This window comes from Bufo bufo, chromosome 5 (assembly GCF_905171765.1).
Source record: "Bufo bufo chromosome 5, aBufBuf1.1, whole genome shotgun sequence".
NCBI lineage: Eukaryota > Metazoa > Chordata > Amphibia > Anura > Bufonidae > Bufo > Bufo bufo.
Window position 1 is genome coordinate 90,301,262 of NC_053393.1, and position 19,991 is coordinate 90,321,252.

Here is a 19,991-nt window from a genome sequence, read left to right on the forward strand (position 1 = left end):
GCCCCTCCAAGCCCTTGGTGCCCCTCTGTGCCCCCCCGATCTGTGCCCCCCCGATCTGTGACCCTCTCCTGCCTCCTGCGCTCATCTCCTGACTCCTGCCCTGATGCGGTCCGCCCCCTCCCCGCCCCATACATTAGTCCTGCCCCAGCCTCCCTCACCCTTAATGCTGGCGGCCGAATCACCCCCGACCCCCCCCCCCCCTTTCCAGCGCTGCCCGCGATCCCCCTGCTGTGTGTGATGGCGGCGGCTCCATTCCTGAGCCGCCGCCATCAGCAGAGAGTGTCAGCTCTATGCTGACACTCTGCTGTAACCCCATAGATGCCGCGGCAGCGGCATCCATGGGGTTAACTGAGGGAGGGGGCTCCCTCTCTCCACCATCGGGGCTGCTGCGCTGCGATTGCAGCGCCCGATGGTTGCCATGGCAACCGGACGCTTTCCAAAAGCGTCCGCTGTTGCCACCTACAGGGCATCTGATTGTATTATACTTTGCAATGCAAGAGCATTGCAAAGTATAGTACAGCCATCAGCCCCACTGGATCTTCAAGATCCAAGAGGGACTTGATAAAAAAAAAAAGTGAAAATAATAAAAGTAAAAATAAATAAATAAATAAAAATGTAAAATTAAAAAAATAAATTGCCTTTTCCTATAAAAAAAATAAAAAAAATACACATATTAGGTATCACCGCGACCGTAACGACCGTCTCTATAAATATATCACATGATAGACCCCGTCCGATAAACACCATAAAAAAAAAAAAACTGTAAAAAAAGCAATTTTTGTCACCTTACATCACAAAAAGTGCAACAGCAAGCGATCAGAAAGGCTTATGACCCCCAAAATAGTACCAATCAAACCGTCACCTCACTCCGCAAAAAATGATACCCTACTTAAGACAATCGCCCAAAAAATAAAAAAGCTATGGCTCTCAGACTATGGAGACACTAAAACATAATTTTTTGGGTTTCAGAAATGCTATTATTGTGTAAAACTTAAATAAGTAAAAAAAAGTATACATATTAGTATTGCCACGTCCGTAACGATCTGCTCTATAAAACTGTCACATGACCCAACCCCTCAGATAAACGCTGTAAAAATAAATAAATCAAAAACTGTTCCAAAACAGCCAATTTTTTGGTCACCTTGCCCCATAAAGTGTAATAATGAATGATCAAAAAATCCTATGTACCCAAAAATGGTACCAATAAAAACCTCAACTCTTTCTGCAAAAAACGAGCCCCTGCACAAGACGATCGGCAAAAAAATAAAAAACATATGGCGTTCAGAAAATGGACACACAAAAGCATAATTTCTTTTTCAAAAATGCTTCATTATGTAAAACTGAAACAAACCAACAAAGAAAGTAGACATATTTGATATCATTCTGTCCGTAACAACCTGCTCTATAAAAATAGCACATGATCTACCCTGTGAGATAAATCTTGTAAAAAAAATAAAAAATAAACGGTGCCAAAATAGCCATTTTTCGGTTACCTTGCCTCACAAAAAACTTAATATAGAGCAATTAAAAATCATATGTACCCCAAAATAGTACCAATAAAACTGGCACCTTATCCCCTAGTTTCCAAAATAGGGTCACTTTTTGGGAGTTTCTACTGTAAGGGTGCATCAGGGGGGCTTTAAATGGGACAAGGCATCTAAAACCAGTCCAGCAAAATCTGCCTTCCAAAAACCATACGGCGTTCCTTTCCTTCTGCGCCCTGCCGTGCGCCCTTACATCAGTTTACGACCACATGTGGGGTGTTTCTGTAAACCGCAGAATCAGGGTAATAAATATTGAGTTTTGTTTGGCTGTTAACCCTCAATGTGTTAAAGAAAAAAAAATTATAAAATGGAAAATCTGCCAAAAAAGAGAAATTTTGAAATGTCATCTCCATTTTCCTTTAATTTTTGTGGAACACCTAAAGGGTTAACAAAGTTTGTAAAATCAGTTTTGAGTTACTTGAGGGGTGTAGTTTCTACAATGGGGTCATTTAAGGGGGGTTTCCACTTTGTAACCCCAACAAAGTGACTTTAGACCTGAACTGGTCCTTAAAAAGTGGGTTTTGGAAATTTTCTTAAAAATTTTAAGAACTGCTTCTAAACTTCTAAGCCTTCTAACGTCCTACAAAAATAAAATTACATTTCCAAAATGATGCCAACATAAAGTAGACATATGGGAAATGTTAAGTAATAAATATTTTATTAGGTATGACTTTCTGTTTTAGAAGCAGAGAAATGTAAATTTAGAAAATTGTGAATTTTTCAAATTTTTGGGTAAATTCTGGATTTTTTCATAAATAAAGGTGAAATATATTGACTCAAATTTTTGACTATCATGAAGTACAATGTGTCACGAGAAAACAATTTCAGAGTGGCTTGGATAAATAAAAGTGTTCCAAAGCTATTACAACATAAAGTGACGCATGTCAGATTTGTAAATTTTGACCTGGACACTGGGGCATCAATGACCCTTGGTCATGAAGGGGTTAAGTAAGGTAGGAAGATACCTTGTTTAGTTGGAGCCCAGCCGGGCAGGTGTTTATTTTGTATGATTTATGTTTGTTTTGCTGAGGTGCCAAATAAAAGCGATGTTTGGACCTTAAACTTAGTGTCTGGTGAAGATACTTGTGTGAATGACCCCCGGAGAAGAGCTAACCCCCCACAATATATATTACAGTTATATGACATCCAAACATAAAGTCACTGTAAATAACTCTGCTCTTGTCTTTAACACACAAACATAGGAACTGTATTAAGGTTATTGGCAGGTCTAGCTCTATAAACACACAAGCTATATTAGCAACCTAGGACAGGTTTTAGCTGGCCAGCTACACTCCCACCAAAATTACCTATAATTCTATATTCTTAGTGGTAGAACTTGAACATGAATTTGAGGAATTTTCCATCAGGTTCTCAACTTCCAAGTGTCTTTTATCACTCTCAAGTAGAACAACTAACTTCTGTATAGGACGTTCCAACTTGAGTAGAGTAGTGAGACGTTTTTTCTTTTTTGTCAAGTTTTGCGACTCCTATTTGTAACTTCACTCTTCTTACTAGTTTGCAATCAATCTTTTGAACTTCTAGAACTTTGCCCAATTTCGATTGACTTCTAGGTAAATCTTCTTCTTTTACTAACACTATGTCACCAACTTGGACTTTTCTTCTGGGTGTTTGCCAGTACTCTGTCCTCCATCTATTCCAAAACTGATCTAATTGATATTGAACTCTTTGCCATCTCCTTTTAGCATATAAATCCTATTTGGTGAACTTGCCAGGCGGTGGCTGTGTGTAATCAGACTTAAGGTGAAGTAGATGGTTGGGAGTTAAAGGGTCCAAAGTTGTTGGATCGTTGATGTTATCAACTGTAAGTGGATGACTGTTAACAGTAGACATTACTTCATAGAATAGGGTCCTAAGTGAAGCATAATCTATTCTTCTGGCGTTCTTTTTCAACACTGAACTTAAAGGGAGTCTTTCACGCAGATTCACCCTATTAACCTAATAACAGTGTTATGTCCACGGCATCCCCCCTATTAAAACTGTGCTTACCGTTTTTTCCTTGCTATCATCGTTCTGCAGAAAAACACTTTGAATCCACATGCAAATGAGGCTGTGAATGTGCCCAGGGGCGGCGTTACAACGGCCGGTGCCCAGGCCCCTCAGTCATTTTTTTATACGAAGCCACTCCCCCTGCGCCGCGTCTGCCCACCCTTAGTCTCAGCTCTAACCTCCCTCCTCCAGTCCGTAATCCAGCGCATGCGCCGATGAACGCGATATCGGCGCGTGCGCATTGAATGAGCACAGTCGGGCCGGGGCATCACAGTTTACCGTGCGCATGCATGTGGAGCATTCATATGAAAATCACACTGTTTCTCTAAAAAATACTCAGTTACTTTTTCTTTATCGATCTCTTTTAGAGCTTTTTTTCAATTCATTCCTTGCTCCGACAAAATTAGATCCTTGGTCAGATCTAAGCTCTCTGACATTACCTCTAATGGCTATGAAACATCTCAAGGCGTTGATGAATGTGTCAGTTGACATTTCCAGGTGAATTGCTCTTGAGCTCAGACTAGTGTTGAGCGAACTGCTGTTCGGCTCGAGCATCTCTATGTTCGGCACATCCGAGTGCTCGGCCGAATACTGCGGGTCCTCGAGTACAATTTAATACAATGAAAGTCAATGGGAGACCCGAGCATCAAACCAGTAACCAACTTCTCTCAAACAGCTTTGGGTAAAGCTTCTTCCTTGATGCAAGTATTTGTTGTGGTAGTGATCAATAATCAATATCTTGAAGGTACAGTTTTGGGGTAGAATTGCTGGATGCTTCACTCTGCTAGGAAAAAATGCATTTTCCACTCTCCCTCCCACCTTCAGTATACCATCCTGCAGAACAAGATTAAGCTTGTACAATGGGTGGTTGTTTGGAAGCCTTTTAGGTTCTTGACTAAGTCTCTTCAACTCTTCACTGTAGAATCTCTGTTGAATGAGTCTTATGACTGCTTCTTCAGCTTTCATTCTTTCTTCTACATTCAACAATTCCTTCTTTCTGATTCTCTTTGCCAAACGTTGAATTTAAGCTACTACGTTTATGACCATATTCCATTTTGAACATCTGGCTAGTCTTTCAAGTATAGAGAAAGCCGTAAGTCAAGGCGATCTCTGTAAGACAGGTCCTAACACTAAATACTACCTGTTATGCGCAATAATGGCCGCCATAAAGTTCAGAATATGTTGGATCCACATGCATGCTGGGTCCACTCTGCCTTTTACCATTTTTGGTGCCATAACGGCCTCCATTACTTACAAGGGATGCAGGTACCAACATGCATGCCAAGCCCACTCCATACCTTTCCTTGCGCCAGACAGCTTCCAAGGAATGTAGTGAGAGCAGGCCACAGCTTTATACTGAAACGAATTAAAATCAGCCTATGGGGCAGACAGGCTAATCAGGAGTGTACGACTCGCTGGAGTGCCACATCTCCAGCATTGTAAATCTGCAAAGAAAAGGGTGTTAGTCAGCATCTCCCAATGCGCAGGTGCACGCCGCCATGGCAAAAACCTAAAGAAAAAAAGACAATGCAACAGCACCCTGAAAATCAGATAAAGTACAATAATGCCATAGTCACAAAAAATATTATAGTGCTAATGATAAGATAAGATAAGATAAGATGCCTATATTGTCACTGTACAATACAATGTAATACAATGTACAATACAATGAAATGTTGTTTGGAGCAATCCTAGATGCCATGGACAGAGGAACAAGAACTGACATTTAAACTAAAGTATTACACTAGAAAAAAATAAAACATTGCAATAGAAAGCATTACTATTCACAGTTCACAGCATATATATAGCAAGAGCAAGGTAGGAAGTGCTTATGAGTATATATACACACTGATCAGACACCACTGCAGACAAGAGATCATCATGGGTTCATGAATGCAGCAGTCACTTTCAGTCTGTGGTAGTTTCTATCCTTGGAAGGGGCAATAATCTCTGAGCATTTAGGAGACTGATTGCTTTGGGGTAAAAGCTGTTCTTCAGCCTAGTGGTGCGGGCATGTAGGGCTCTAAGATGCCTACCAGAGGGTAGGGGAATGAAAAGGCTGTGGCCGGGGTGAGTTGGATCCCCGCAGACAATTTTTGCCCTGTTGCTGCAGCGAGCAGTGAAGATGTCATCCAGTGATGGTAACTGAGTACCAGTGATTCTGCCAGCCATTCTGATGATGCGCTTGAGGGTCTTCTTGTCCTCAGAAGAGCAGCCGGAGTACCACACTGTAATGCAGTATGTGATAACAGATTCTATGGTGCACCTGTAAAAATTGACTAGCAGCTGTTTTGGGAGTTGTGCTTTCTTCAGACTCCTCAGAAAATAAAGCCTCTGAAGGCCTTTTTTGGTAATTTCTGTTGTGTTTTTTATCCATGACAGGTCCTGACTAATATGAACTCCCAATGCTACGCTTATTTATAAAGTGAGATGCTTGGCAAATGCATCTTGTACAAAACCACTTGAGCCCGTCTGCCGTACGTTAAGGCGATCTCTGTAAGACGGGTCCTAACACTAAATACTACCTGTTATGCGCCATAAAGTTCAGGAAGTGTTGGATCCACATGCATGCTGGGTCCACTCTGCCTTTTACCATTTTTGGTGCCAAAAAGGCCTCCATTACGTACAAGGGATGCAGTTACCAACATGCGCCCACTCCATACCTTTCCTTGTGCCAGACAGCTTCCAATAAATGTAGTGAGAGCAGGCCACAGCTTTATACTGCAACTAATTAAAATCAGCCTATAGGGCAGACAGGCTAATCAGGAGTGCACGACTCGCTGGAGTGCCACCTGCGCATTGGGAGGTGCTGACTAACCCCCTTTTCTTTGTAGTCTTTCAAGTATGTCATCTTGACACTTGGCAGCAGTGCTCAATGTTTGTACAATTTTTACTTCTGGATCACCCATAGACAATTCTGTGTAACCTTTACTGGACGTGATTTCCTTTTCCCAAAGGAACTCTGGGACTGTGAACCAATTAGAATTTTTCAATTCTGTTACATTCAGGCCTCTTGAAGCATGATCTGCTGGGGTTATGCTTTGTGTCAATGTGATGCCAATGTTCTGGATTTGTTATTTCCCGAATTTTCTCAACTCTGTTGGCGACAAAGATATGGAATCTTCGAGCTTCGTTGTTTATGTATCCTAGGACAACTTCTGAGTCTGTCCAAAAATATTCTTCATCTATTTTCAATTCCAATTCTTCTTTCAGAAATTTGCTCACTGATGCTGAAACTACGGCTGCTGTCAGTTTAAGTCTTGGTATTGTCTGAATACTGGTAGGTGCAACTCTGGCTTTCCCCATAAGCAGGGCACAGTGTATCTTTTCTTCTCCTATTACTCTGATGTAGGGGCGCTGACCATAACCATAACTACTGGCATCTGAAAAATGATGAAGTTCTATTTTCTTGTACTTTCCGAAATCATGAGGTACAAAACATCTGGGTATCCGAACTATCTCAAGTGTTGCAAATCTCTTATCCAACTCTCCCACCTTGGCCTCAAATTTTCAGGTATGGGCTTGTCCCATACCAACTTCTGTCTGCATAATTCTTGTAGTTTTTTTTTTTGCTCTGAAGATTACTGGGCCCAAGAATCCCAATGGATCATATATAGAAGCCACTGCCGAAAGAATGGTACGTCTAGTTGCAACTTTCTCTTCAATAGATACTTCAAAGAAGAAATAGTCATTCTCTACATTCCATCCCAATCCAAGTACTTTTTGAACTGGAAGATGATCATAGTTGAGATCTACATTCTTCATTGTTGCTGCACGTTCAGAGTCACTGATGGATTCCAGTACCTCTCTGTTGTTTGAGATAAATTTGTGAAGGCGCAGGTTTCCTCTTGCGCATAACTCTTGGTTTTCTTTCACTAGTTTGATTGCAGATTCTGTGGACTCATAAGACCAACATCTACATAAAAGTTTTTCTTCATAAAATTTGCTGCTGACGGGCAATCTTTTTCATTCTGATAGGCCAGGTACTTCATACCATAATTGGCGCAACCTGGAGATGATGCTGCTCCAAACAAGTGTACTTTTATTCTGTATTCTGCTGGCTCTGAATCTGTATCTCCGTCCTTCCACCATAGGAACCTCAGGAAGTCTCTATCGTCATTCTTCACATGAAACTGGTGGAAAATCTTTTCAACGTCACACATGACCGCTACAGAATACTTTCTGAATCTACAGAGTACTCCAGGCAGAGTGTTTGTAAGATCTGGTCTTTTTAGTAGATGATCATTCAATGCAACACCATTGTATTTTGCTGAGCAATCAAATACTACTCTGATCTTATCAGGTTTTTTTTGAGTGGTAGACACCTTGATGTGGGACGTCCACACTTCTCCTTCTTTAGGTTGATTCTTAACTTTCTCTGCATGTCCTTCTTTGAGGATGCCTTCCATGAATTTCAAATAATCATTCTTGAGTTTGGGATCTCTTCCCATCCTTTTCTTCAAACATTTCAATCTTGCTAGGGCAAGATTTCTGTTATTTGGCAGACAATGTCGTTCTCTAAAAGGTAAGGGCATTTCAAGATGACCTTGTTGATTCTGCTGAATACTTTCTTCTAGAGTGTGTACGAACTTTATGTCTTCTTCTTGGGATACACTCTTTTCTTTAGAACTTATGTCTGCAAAGTCGGATTCAAGGATCTTGATTACTTTTGCTGGACTTACAGTTGGTAACTCTTGGACAGATATTCGATGACACAATCCTGTATCCTGTCTTGAGTTTGCGATCTGCTGTTTTCCTCCAACAACACCCCATCCTAGATCAGTTTGAACAGCGTAGGGTTCACCCTTTCCTTCTGTGATTACCTTTCGAGGTACCAAGGCTTCGGGACAATCGTAGCCTATCAACAGTCCAACACCAAACTCCTTCAGCGGGGACATTTCATGAGCTATGACAGATAGGTGCTCCCATTTATTGGCTGTTTCACAGGTAGGTATGCGATCTCGATCTAGAGGTATATAATCTTTTGTATAAGCTGGAGGTAGACCTAATGTGAAGTTTGAATTAAGTCCTCTAACTCTCAGTCCTTTGACCCTTTGACTGTTAACTACTGTGTCTCTCCCCGTCATTGTGGTGAGTTTGAGCGTCACTGGTTCTGTAGCCACGTGGTATTTCTTGCAGATTTCGTGATCAATGAAGGTGACGTCACTCTGGGCATCCAGTAGCGCATAGGCGTATACCTTTTTCCTTTTAGGATTTGAAATGCACACTGGTACAACCATTGATGTGCTGTTTCTTTCTCCTTCCCTCACTCTGCAAGAGAATGCCGATACTTTCTTTCCTTCCTCAGTATCTTTAAGTATTGAGGATTTATCTTTCTTTGGACGTTCTTCACGTAGTGGTGTAGGATGGCGTCCTTTGCAAACGCTGCATGTGCCCTTTTTCTTACACTCCTTAGTAACATGGCCTTTTCTTAGGCATCCGAAACACAGTTGGTTATCAAGCACAAATATTTTATTTTCATCTGGGGACTTCTCCTTCAATTGTTGGCACTTATGTATGGAGTGGTTTTCTCCACAGAAAATACATTTGAAGGTAGTCTGAAGATTTGTCGGTTCTGTCTCTCTACTGATCCCAGTAGTGACTTTGAACTTGCTCTTGCGCGTCTTATCTCTTTTGCAGGCCTTTCTTCTAAGGATTTTAAGACGTAAGATGATGTTACTGGATTACATCCTATCCGTGCTTCCTCATTGACAAACTCAGAGAACTCTTTGAAACTTGGGAAGTTCTTACCTAGATCTAACTGTTTAGTGACATAGCGATTCCATCTAGAAGCCACATCTTCAGGTAGCCTAGTTAGCATCCTGTGGTTTTCTAGATAATCGTTCAGTACTTCTAGTCCTTGAACATGTGGGATGGCATTGCTGCATGCTTGCAGGAAGTCACCATACTTTTGGAGTCTGAAGTGTTCTTTAGGACCTATTTTAGGCCAGTTATTAAGTTTCTCTCTAAAGGCTCTTTGTATTAAGAAAGGATGACCATATCTTGCATTCAATTTTTCCCAAGCTTGCTTGTAGGCTTCTTCGTCTTTTCTATCGAAGTTAGCTTCAAGAACTTCCTTGGCTTCTCCACCAATATATCTCTAAAGGTAGAATAACTTGTTGACTGTACTTAAGCAATAATGCTCGATGGTCATTTCAAAACTTGCCCTCCACTCTATCAACTTCAGTACGTCTCCTGAAAATGCAGTAGGTTCCAGAATGGGAAGTCTAGCTAGGACTGTTCTCTGTTGTCTTGCTGGGACAATGGTTGTAACACTCTCCTGAGCATTGCCGTGACATCTAGGAATAGAATCATCCGGCTCTATTTTCTCACTTAGCTCTGAATTAGGTGAGTCCCTTCATCTTTTCCGGTAGAGGTAGAGGGTAAATTTACACACCTAACACTGGACTAGGCCTCTCTTTGTCTTTATGAGCAGGGAGGAAAGGATAATGACGTATTTCCTCAATAAGTGCTGGAGATTTCCTTCCATTTTCCTGGGAGTATTTAGGAAAGTAGGAGTCTGCCTCTTCACTTAGTACAGATTTTAACCTATGACTACTCTGATTCATGTCTTCTTCATGTACTCTGAGTCTGGCTTCTATGATCTTAACTTCTTTCTGCTTTTCCAGACTTTTCATCTGTTGGCGCTGTGCTTTCATTTCAGCTTCCATTTGATGGCGCTGTTCCTCCATTTTTAGCTTTAATTTGATAGCGCTGTGTCTCCATTTCAGCTTCCACTTGATGGCGTTGTGCATCCTTTTGATAACGTTGTGCATCCATTTTTAGCTTCCATTTGATAGCGTTGTGCATCCTTTTCAGCTTCCATCTGATGTCGTTGTGCATTCTTTTCAGCCATCAGTTGGCTCTGCGCCTGTATGGCAGCTTCCATTTCAATTTCTGCTCTCTTGAAAGCAAGTTGTTCAGCTAATTCCTTTCTTTTGGCTGAAGTACTTGAGGATTCTAAAATGTGGGTGGCACTTATGCTAGCGAAGGAAGTTACACTTGAGATTGTGGTTCCACCTAAGGATCTAGCATAGTCTCTCATAAAAAGCTCGTTCATTTTACTTCTTGCTTTAACTTCATCATAGTTTGCTGCAGATGGAAGTTCTCTCATGAGCTTCACTAAATCTTTAGTGACCGTAGTACATGTGTCCATGTTCCCTATCCTGGGAAGGTGTCGTAAATGACTGCAGGTTGACATATGCTGCCATAAGCTCTGATTCAAATTCTTCTACTGTCTACCATATCACTCAAGTTCCCTTTTATACTTTCTTGCTTTAGATTTTTACGAATGTCTTTAATGTATAATTTCCACTTATCATACATTCTGGCAAACTTTTTTACTTTCAGTGCTGCTTCTTGCTCCAAATTTTCCAGAATCTTTGGGGTCAGTTTTCTGGCACGTGATAAACGTCTTAGTTTATCTGCTTGGGCTATATTTGTCTGAGGCAAGACTAATGCAGCATCAGACTCTTCTACCTCAGACAGGTTCCCTTGCTCTTCAACTTCTACTGGTAATACTAGGCTCAGACATTTTACTTTCAATGCTATAACAATCAATACAAATAATAAGATGCCTTTCACTTTAAATGCAATGCTGACAAATGCAGAAATAAATGACTTTCACTTTAAATGCAATACTGACAAAATGCAGAAATAAATGACTTTCACTTTAAATACTTTAGAGTCCATATACTACAAACTGTCCTTTGTTTTTACTTTCAAGTCTCTTATTTCTGAACACAAAAAAATGTCTCTTTATGCCAAAGCCTATATGCAATGATAAGTAATAAAAGGAAAGCTCTGACCTTATTCTGAAGAGCAGGAACAAATGTCTTAAAGGAGACGTGTCTTTTCTTGATATAATGTGATGCTCTCTGCTAAGTTGCGATATTCTGTGCAGACTTGCGATGCTCTGTGCAGACTTGCGATGCTTGCGATGCGCTGGCTTGGATACGCTGCTTGCAATGTTCTGTGCTGACTTGCGATTCTTTGTGCTGACTGGCGATGTGCTTGCTTGGATTACGCTGCTGCAGACCTTGGGCCTAGTGGCAGGAAACTAGCTAGCTGCAGTACGTGGCCTCTTCGTGGGTAGCGGAGCGGGCACTCTAGCTGTGGACTTTGGCCTCCCACCATGCTTCTCTATCTCTCTTTAGGGATCGCAGGAGGGTTGGCGCTCTTTCTCTGACTATTTTGACTTTGCCGTTTTTCCACTTTAAGAGTCGGCTACATTTTGACTAATGCACACGTTCTATGGCCTCTATGGTAGCTCCGCTGAGGTGTCTTTGCTTGCTCGCTCAGGGAACTGTTGCTGCGCGGCGGTATATGCTGGCACTCTGCTGCTCTAATGCGCTCTTTACTGTGCACGTTGAGGAGCGCTATCGCTTCGCCCTCTAAGGGTAATAGTTCCAGTTGTGGCAGGCGCAGCACTATGAAGTACCTTTTGCGCTGTTGCATTAGAAGAATTCTGATATCTCTGACTTTTAGTCTAACCAGACTGTCACTCTATAATTTCTCTAGCGCCGTTCTATGGAAACAGTAGTTTTAAAGAGCACACCAAGTGCTTGAAATAACTTCTTTTTTAACTTCAACTTTTCTTCATATAACACTGCCGCCTAGTCCATGTAGAAAACACGTGTTATAAACAAAAAAGGAGAGAAAATTGATAAAAAAATCTCTCCAACTACCGCATAAACTAGAAAACACGTGTTATAAACAAAAAAGGAGAGAAAATTGATAAGAAAATCTCCCCAACTACCGCATAAACTGAAACTTGAGAGGACCGGAGGTAGTTCAATCTAAAAGTTAACGTTTAATAGATACAATTATAAAAGGATACAAACCTAACATATAGTGCTAGGTGTGTGCACACCACAATCGTGCAACAAACAAAATCCACAAAGAGCAAATAATATTGCCATGGGTCACCATACATTCACGGTCACAGCCACATGATCAAAATAGCACAATTTCCCAAAATCAGGTATATTCCGCTTAATAAAAGGAACAATCTTACCAGTGGATGGGTGTCACCTAGATCCCGTCTTGTAGTTCCAGAGATCAATCTTTCGTGCGGACAGGGTGCAGATAAAACTCACTGTCCCTAGAAAGCCCTGTCAGGCCTAGAATTCCCTATAGCCCGACCGGAACGTAACCCTACTATATTAGAGGCCCTGGACGTCCCTGCTTAAGGGTACTAACTGAATGAGGACCCCTAAGGCAGATAGAGACCCTACGCGTTTCGTCTGTCGTTACTAAAGCCCCAGACTCATCAGGGGATAAAGAGCTGGAAGGGGGGTAACCACCTGTAGCTGATGTATGCTAAAGAAAACCCCCACTATCCTTAGGGTATCCAGAACATGATACCTGATATGAAGAACTGAAATAGACCCAAAAGTGCAAAATGAGGACCAAAAGAGGTAAACTAAGGCATATGGCTAATTAAGAAATACCCCCAACTGGTTATTCAAAAGGTCCAATGGTCTAAAATCATCAGAGAACGGCATATGGCCCGTCCTCTACACGTGTGGTGTGAGCTGGCGCGTCTCACCGCCCGGCATATAAGCGCGCACAGGAGAGGCGCGAACCATCAATGAAGCGTGACCATAACACGACATTGGTAAGACCTGGTAAAGGTGGGCCCCCAAACACGATAGTTTCCTCCCACCAGCCCAGGAGCAGATTGGCATACAACGGTGCACAAGAACTGCCCATCGCTGTGCCCCATAGCTGGTGGAAGAAGCGACCGTCAAAGAGAGAACAATTCCTAGTCAGTACAAACTGTAGAAGTTCAATAATGAAGTTGTTGTGACTCAGGAATTGTTGGCCCCTGGCTCTCAGAAAGTGTCTTACTGCCAAGATGCCCGCCTCATGAGGTATTAATGAATATGGTGCCTCCACATCCACTGATGCAGGAACCAATTCTCCTCAATTAGTACACCCTCTAACTTGGTCAATAAGTCACCCATGTCCATGATGTAGGAGGGAAGACTTTCAAGAAAAGGTCTCAGCAGTTGGTCAATATAAATCCCACAGTTTTGTGAGAGACTGCCCACCCCCGACACGATAGGGCGGCCTTTCAGGGGTACAACCCTCTTATGTACCTTTGGTAGGCAGTAAAATGTTGCCATTACCAGGTATGAGGGATACTTCATCCTGACTGATTAGATGATTCGATCTAGCTCTTAGTAGGATGTCACATAGTTCCGATCGATATTGTGTAGTTGGGTCTGAGGGTACTTTCTCATAACTCTCCTTGTCTCTCAAGATCGAGAGACACATTGTGCGAAACTCTGAGGTGTCCATCACTACCACATTGCCCCCTTTATCAGAGGGCTTGATAGTGATGGACGTGTCCTTTTCTAGATCACTAATCGCCCTCTGTTCCTCCTGGCTACAATTGTGTCCGCAATAGTATGTTTCAGAAACACATCAATACAGGAGATGTCCCTCTGTGGCAGCATTTTGCAACTTTTATTTCTTAAGTCAGTGAAAGGGCCTACCCCTTTATTGAAAGGCGGCTCTGATTTCAAATTAAAGAGTATTTTAACATCCTTAAGGATCTCCACTGGTATGCCAAGTTCACGGCTTTCTTTCTTTTGTTGGATTTTGAAATATTTATGCCACCTTTTAAGTGGAGGTCCTTAATCCAGTTGAAAATTTCAAAGTTAGAAGTAGGGACAAATGACAACCCACGGCCAAGTAACGTGACCTCGGCGGTGGATAGGGGCCTCGAGGATAAATTAATCACTTGATTGTTTATTACAGGTGTTATTGTGTCGATGACCCTTGTATGTTTCGATTCTGGAGGGGATAGTGGGGTCCCTGTTCTAAAAAACCTTGTCGGAAAGATTGATTGTGTGTATAACGTCCTCCTCTTCCTCGGGATCTATACCCACCCCTCCCTCTGCTCTTAGTTTTCCCTTGACGTTCCCTTTCACTGTCGGATGCTTCAGTCTCTGTCGAAGACAGATATTAACCCCTGTCTTTCTTGGGGTCAGAGTTGTCAAGGAACAGATACGCCCTGTTATTTTTAAAGTCCTGCAGGTCCCTGGCAAACTGGCGATGCTTGCGCTCCTTCAGGTGGAATTGATACCGCTGAATGGTGTTTTGCAGCTGTGTCTCCTTATCAGTAAATTCCTGTTCATTAGAGAACTTCTTGGTTACCTCGATTTGTTCTTGTAATTTCTTGTCTATTTGTTCAAGGGTAATTTTCTCTTCCTCCAGTAAATGAACCTTAGGGAGCTATTAGTAGCCTCCCTTTACCATTTTTTCATGCTGTGTCATTGAGCTTACCTTACATTATATAATGAATCTTAAAGGCATATTATCTTTTCTGCTTCTGTGAATACAATATACACTCACCTAAAGAATTATTAGGAATACCATACTAATACGGTGTTGGACCCCCTTTTGCCTTCAGAACTGCCTTAATTCTACGTGGCATTGATTCAACAAGGTGCTGATAGCATTCTTTAGAAATGTTGGCCCATATTGATAGGATAGCATCTTGCAGTTGATGGAGATTTGAGGGATGCACATCCAGGGCACGAAGCTCCTGTTCCACCACATCCCAAAAATGCTCTATTGGGTTGAGATCTGGTGACTGTGGGGGCCATTTTAGTACAGTGAACTCATTGTCATGTTCAAGAAACCAATTTGAAATGATTTGAGCTTTGTGACATGGTGCATTATCCTGCTGGAAGTAGCCATCAGAGGATGGATACATGTTCTCATTCTGTTTACGCCAAATTCGGACTCTACCATTTGAATGTCTCAACAGAAATCGAGACTCATCAGACCAGGCAACATTTTTCCAGTCTTCAACAGTCCAATTTTGGTGAGCTCGTGCAAATTGTAGCCTCTTTTTCCTATTTGTAGTGGAGATGAGTGGTACCCGGTGGGGTCTTCTGCTGTTGTAGCCCATCCGCCTCAAGGTTGTGCGTGTTGTGGCTTCACAAATGCTTTGCTGCATACCTCGGTTGTAACGAGTGGTTATTTCAGTCCACGTTGCTCTTCTATCAGTGTAATGACCGGCGTCACGCACAGGGAGGAAAAAGGGAAAGCCCTGCCCAAGGGAGAGGGAAAGATGGTGACCCCTAACTCACCTTGCGGCTGGCATCTGACTGCCCTGACGTCCCTAGACGGGTTCCTCACCCGTGCGGAGATCACGTGCCTAAACCCTGGCTTTCCCTAAAATGAGCCCTAGATAGTGAACGGGCCGGTGGGATCGCAAGTCCGCACCACTGTCACTAAGAGGGAAACACCAGGGAGAGGACAGACAAAACAGACAAACACATACACCCAGGTGGGCGACCACAATAGACCACAAAGGTCCAACAGGGATCCGGAGGGTAGCGTTCTGGACCAACTACCAGAGAACACAGCAACACAGCTCCAGAGGGTCAGAATAGATGTCCAGGCAGGAAGCTCTATATCTGGCAACCAGAGAAGTGTGAGAGGGGAATATAAGGAGGTTTGGGAGTGCTGGACAAGGAACAGCTGAGGAGAAAGGGCTACGGATCCCTGAGTGAGCCAAAAAGGTTTGCAAAGCAAACCCAGAAAGCTACCATAAGGAAACAGCCCTATCTTACATAGAGCGTGCAGCCAACCGCTGCGACTTCCTGACCCCGGGTATAACGGAGTCAGGCGTGGTTCTTGACACCCTCGTGACAATCAGCTTGAGTCAGTCGGCCCATTCTCCTCTGACCTCTAGCATCCACAAGGCATTTTTGCCCACAGGACTGCCGCATACTGGATGTTTTTCCCTTTTCACACCATTCTTTGTAAACCCTAGAAATGGTTGTGCGTGAAAATCCCAGTAACTGAGCAGATTGTGAAATACTCAGACCGGCCCGTCTGGCACCAACAACCATGCCACGCTCACATTAACATTCAGTTTGGAGTTCAGGAGATTGTCTTGACCAGGACCATACCCCTAAATGCATTGAAGCAACTGCCATGTGATTGGTTGACTAGATAATTGCATTAATGAGAAATAGAACAGGTGTTCCTAATAATTCTTTAGGTGAGTGTATATAACAGTTATATGACATCCAAACAGGAAGTCACTGTAAATAACTCTTTGTCTTTAACACACAAACATAGGAACTGTATTAAGGTTATTGGCAGGTCTAGCCGTATAAACACACAAGCTATATTAGCAACTTAGGCCTCTTTCACACTTGCGTTGTCCGGATCCGGCGTGTACTCCACTTGCCGGAATTACACTCCGGATCCGGAAAAACGCAAGTGTACTGAAAGCATTTGAAGACGGAACCGTCTTCCAAATGCTTTCAGTGTTACTATGGCACCCAGGACGCTATTAAAGTCCTGGTTGCCATAGTAGGAGCGGGGAGCGGGGGAGCGGTATACTTACAGTCCGTGCGGCTCCCCGGGCGCTCCAGAATGACGTCAGAGCGCCCCATGCGCATGGATGACGTGATCCATGCGATCACGTGATCCATGCGCTTGGGGCGCCCTGACGTCACTCTGGAGCGCCCGGGGAGCCGCACGGACGGTAAGTACACTGCTCCCCCGCTCCCCGCTACACTTACCATGGCTGTCAGGACTTTAGCGTCCCGGCAGCCATGGTAACCACTCTGAAAAAGCTAAATGTCGGCTCCGGCAATGCGCCGAAACGACGTTTAGCTTAAGGCCGGATCCGGATCAATGCCTTCCAATGGGCATTAATTCCGGATCCGGCCTTGCGGCAAGTGTTCCGGATTTTTGGCCGGAGCAAAAAGCGCAGCATGCTGCGGTATTTTCTCCGGCCAACAAACGTTCCGTACCGGAACTGAAGACATCCTGATGCATCCTGAACGGATTACTCTCCATTCAGAATGCATTAGGATAATCCTGATCAGGATTCTTCCGGCATAGAGCCCCGACGACGGAACTCTATGCCGGAAGACAAGAACGCAGGTGTGAAAGAGCCCTTAGGACAGGTTTTAGCTGGCCAGTTACACCGGAATTGAGAAACCCTGCCGTAAAACAAACAACATTTTAATTCAGTTTTTACAATCCATTTTATTGTTTTAGAAAGTTTAGAAGAGTCCGAAAAAGACATGCATAATAACCTAATTACACTAGAACCCTTTGTGTATACAAGTTTAATATGACAAGGCCAATAAACAGGGGCCTGGCTCAGTCATACGACAGCAATCTTGGTCATAAGCTTATGGGTTATACAGTAAATTGTAAGGGTAAGAGTACATTGGAGTAAAGTTTGTTTTATTATTAATGTCATATAAAAGTGCTGACATTTTACATGTTGTATCGTATATTATTTCATTATCGTAGTTCTTTTTAGGTAGGTGCTGACGAAACTAACAGATGGGTAACAAATAAGATAATCTGACAACTTAAATAGTAATAGAATGCCTTGTATGACCAAGCACTGTAGATATCAAGGAATACCCTAAACCCTCTAGACCAGGGGTGTCAAACTCAAATTCGTCGGGGGCCGCATCAGCAGTTTGGTCCCCCTCAAAGGGCCGGTCCCGGCCTGACCTGCAAGCGCTGACTGGGGTCACATAGCATTATACTGATTTATGATGCTATGTAACCCTTACAGTTCTGGAACGTGTTGGATAACACTGACATAATGCTGTCAGTGTTATCCAACACATTCCAGAACTGTAAGGGTTACCGTATTTTTCGCCCTATAAGACGCACCGGCCCATAAGACGCACCTAGGTTTTTGAGGAGGAAAATAAGAAAAAAAAAATTTGAACCAAAAGGTGTGCTTTTGGTGGGTTTTGAACTAATTGTGGTCTGTGGGTGGCACTGTTATGGGGGATCTGTGGATGGCACTGTTATGGGGGATCTGTGGGTGACGCACTGTTATGGGGGATCTGTGGGTGACACTTATGGGAGATCTGTGGGTGACACTTATGGGGGATCTGTGGGTGACACTTATGGGGGATCTGTGGGTGACACTTATGGGGGATCTGTGGGTGACACTTATGGGGGATCTGTGGGTGACACTTATGGGGGATCTGTGGGTAACACTTATGGGGGATCTGTGGGTGACACTTATGGGGGATCTGTGGTGACACTTATGGGGGATCTGTGGTGACACTTATGGGGGATCTGTGGGTGACACTTATGGGGGATCTGTGGGTGACACTTATGGGGGATCTGTGGGTGACACTTATGGGGGATCTGTGGGTGACACTTATGGGGGATCTGTGGGTGACACTTATGGGGGATCTGTGGGTGACACTTATGGGGGATCTGTGGGTGACACTTATGGGGGATCTGTGGGTGACACTTATGGGGGATCTGAGGGTGACACTTATGGGGGATCTGTGGGTGACACTTATGGGGGATCTGTGGGTGACACTTATGGGGGATCTGTGTATGACAGTTATGGGGGGGATCTGTGGATGACACATATATAGCATCTTATGCTATGTGTCATCCACAGATCCCCTCCATAAGTGTCCCTGTAGTGTGAATGACCCCCAATACATGGGCTAGGGGCCGGCATCTGCTTTTATAATGACAGCGGGGCCCGTGCAGTGACTATTCTACTACACGGGCCCCGCTCACTGTATAATCCTATGTCTAATAGTTAATTGTAATTGTATGTAATCGCATAAGGAGCGCTGTGTATTATGGTACTTACAACTACAAGCGCTCGCCGCTCTGTAGGTAGCAAAGAGGAGGCAGGAGGCAGGCCAGGAGGACAGGCGCTGGCAGCGTGAGTCATACGTCACGTGCCTGCTTCATTCATAAAGTGGGCGGCGCAGGCGCGTGACGTATGACTCACACTGCCAGCGCCCGTCCTCCCAGCCTCTCGGCGAGCGCTTGTAGTTGTAAGTACCGGTAATACACAGCGCTCCTTATGCGATACACCCGATACAGGAGCCGGGGCCGCCTGCGGCTACGCGGGCCACATGACGAGGTCTGGCGGGCCGGATTCGGCCCGCGGGCCTTGTGTTTGACACCCGTGCTCTAGACTGTAGGGGTGCATACTGCCTTACTGTGGCCATGATGGGCATGAGTTTATTGACTGCATGGCTCTCCTTTCCACCTTAGCTGTGACAGATGCAACAGAAAAAGTAATAATGTTTTGAGTGTGAGGGAAGAGTGAATCTCAATTATAAATTTTCATCTCTGCACCCACTCAGCACCTGCCCAAGGCCAATGAGGTTTCAAAGGAACATCCAGGAAAACATAAACAAAAGATTTTTCCTTTGCAACTCCCTCCCTTTGCCCATAGTCAAGGGGACACCAGCCTTGGACAGTATGATGCCCAATCACTTCTACTGCATGGCCACAACAAGCTCTAGGTGCACAAGGCAGGAATTTTAGACTGTGCCCAACACCTTTTGGCTCTGAGGTTCTGCATAAAAACTGGTGAATAGACAGTCCTTCACTTAATTGGTCCTGGTATAAATGTCAAATTTGGTTATACTGGGCCCACCAAACTAA

General features: G+C 43.6%; 1 non-coding gene across 1 annotated transcript; it reads left to right on the forward strand.

Annotated features, from left to right (window-relative positions):
- The first annotated feature begins 231 nt into the window (after positions 1-231).
- LOC121002990 lies at positions 232-317 on the forward strand. Its single transcript, XR_005779388.1, has one exon. It is a non-coding gene; the product is annotated as a small nucleolar RNA SNORD71 (small nucleolar RNA).
- Positions 318-19,991: the final 19,674 nt, after the last annotated feature.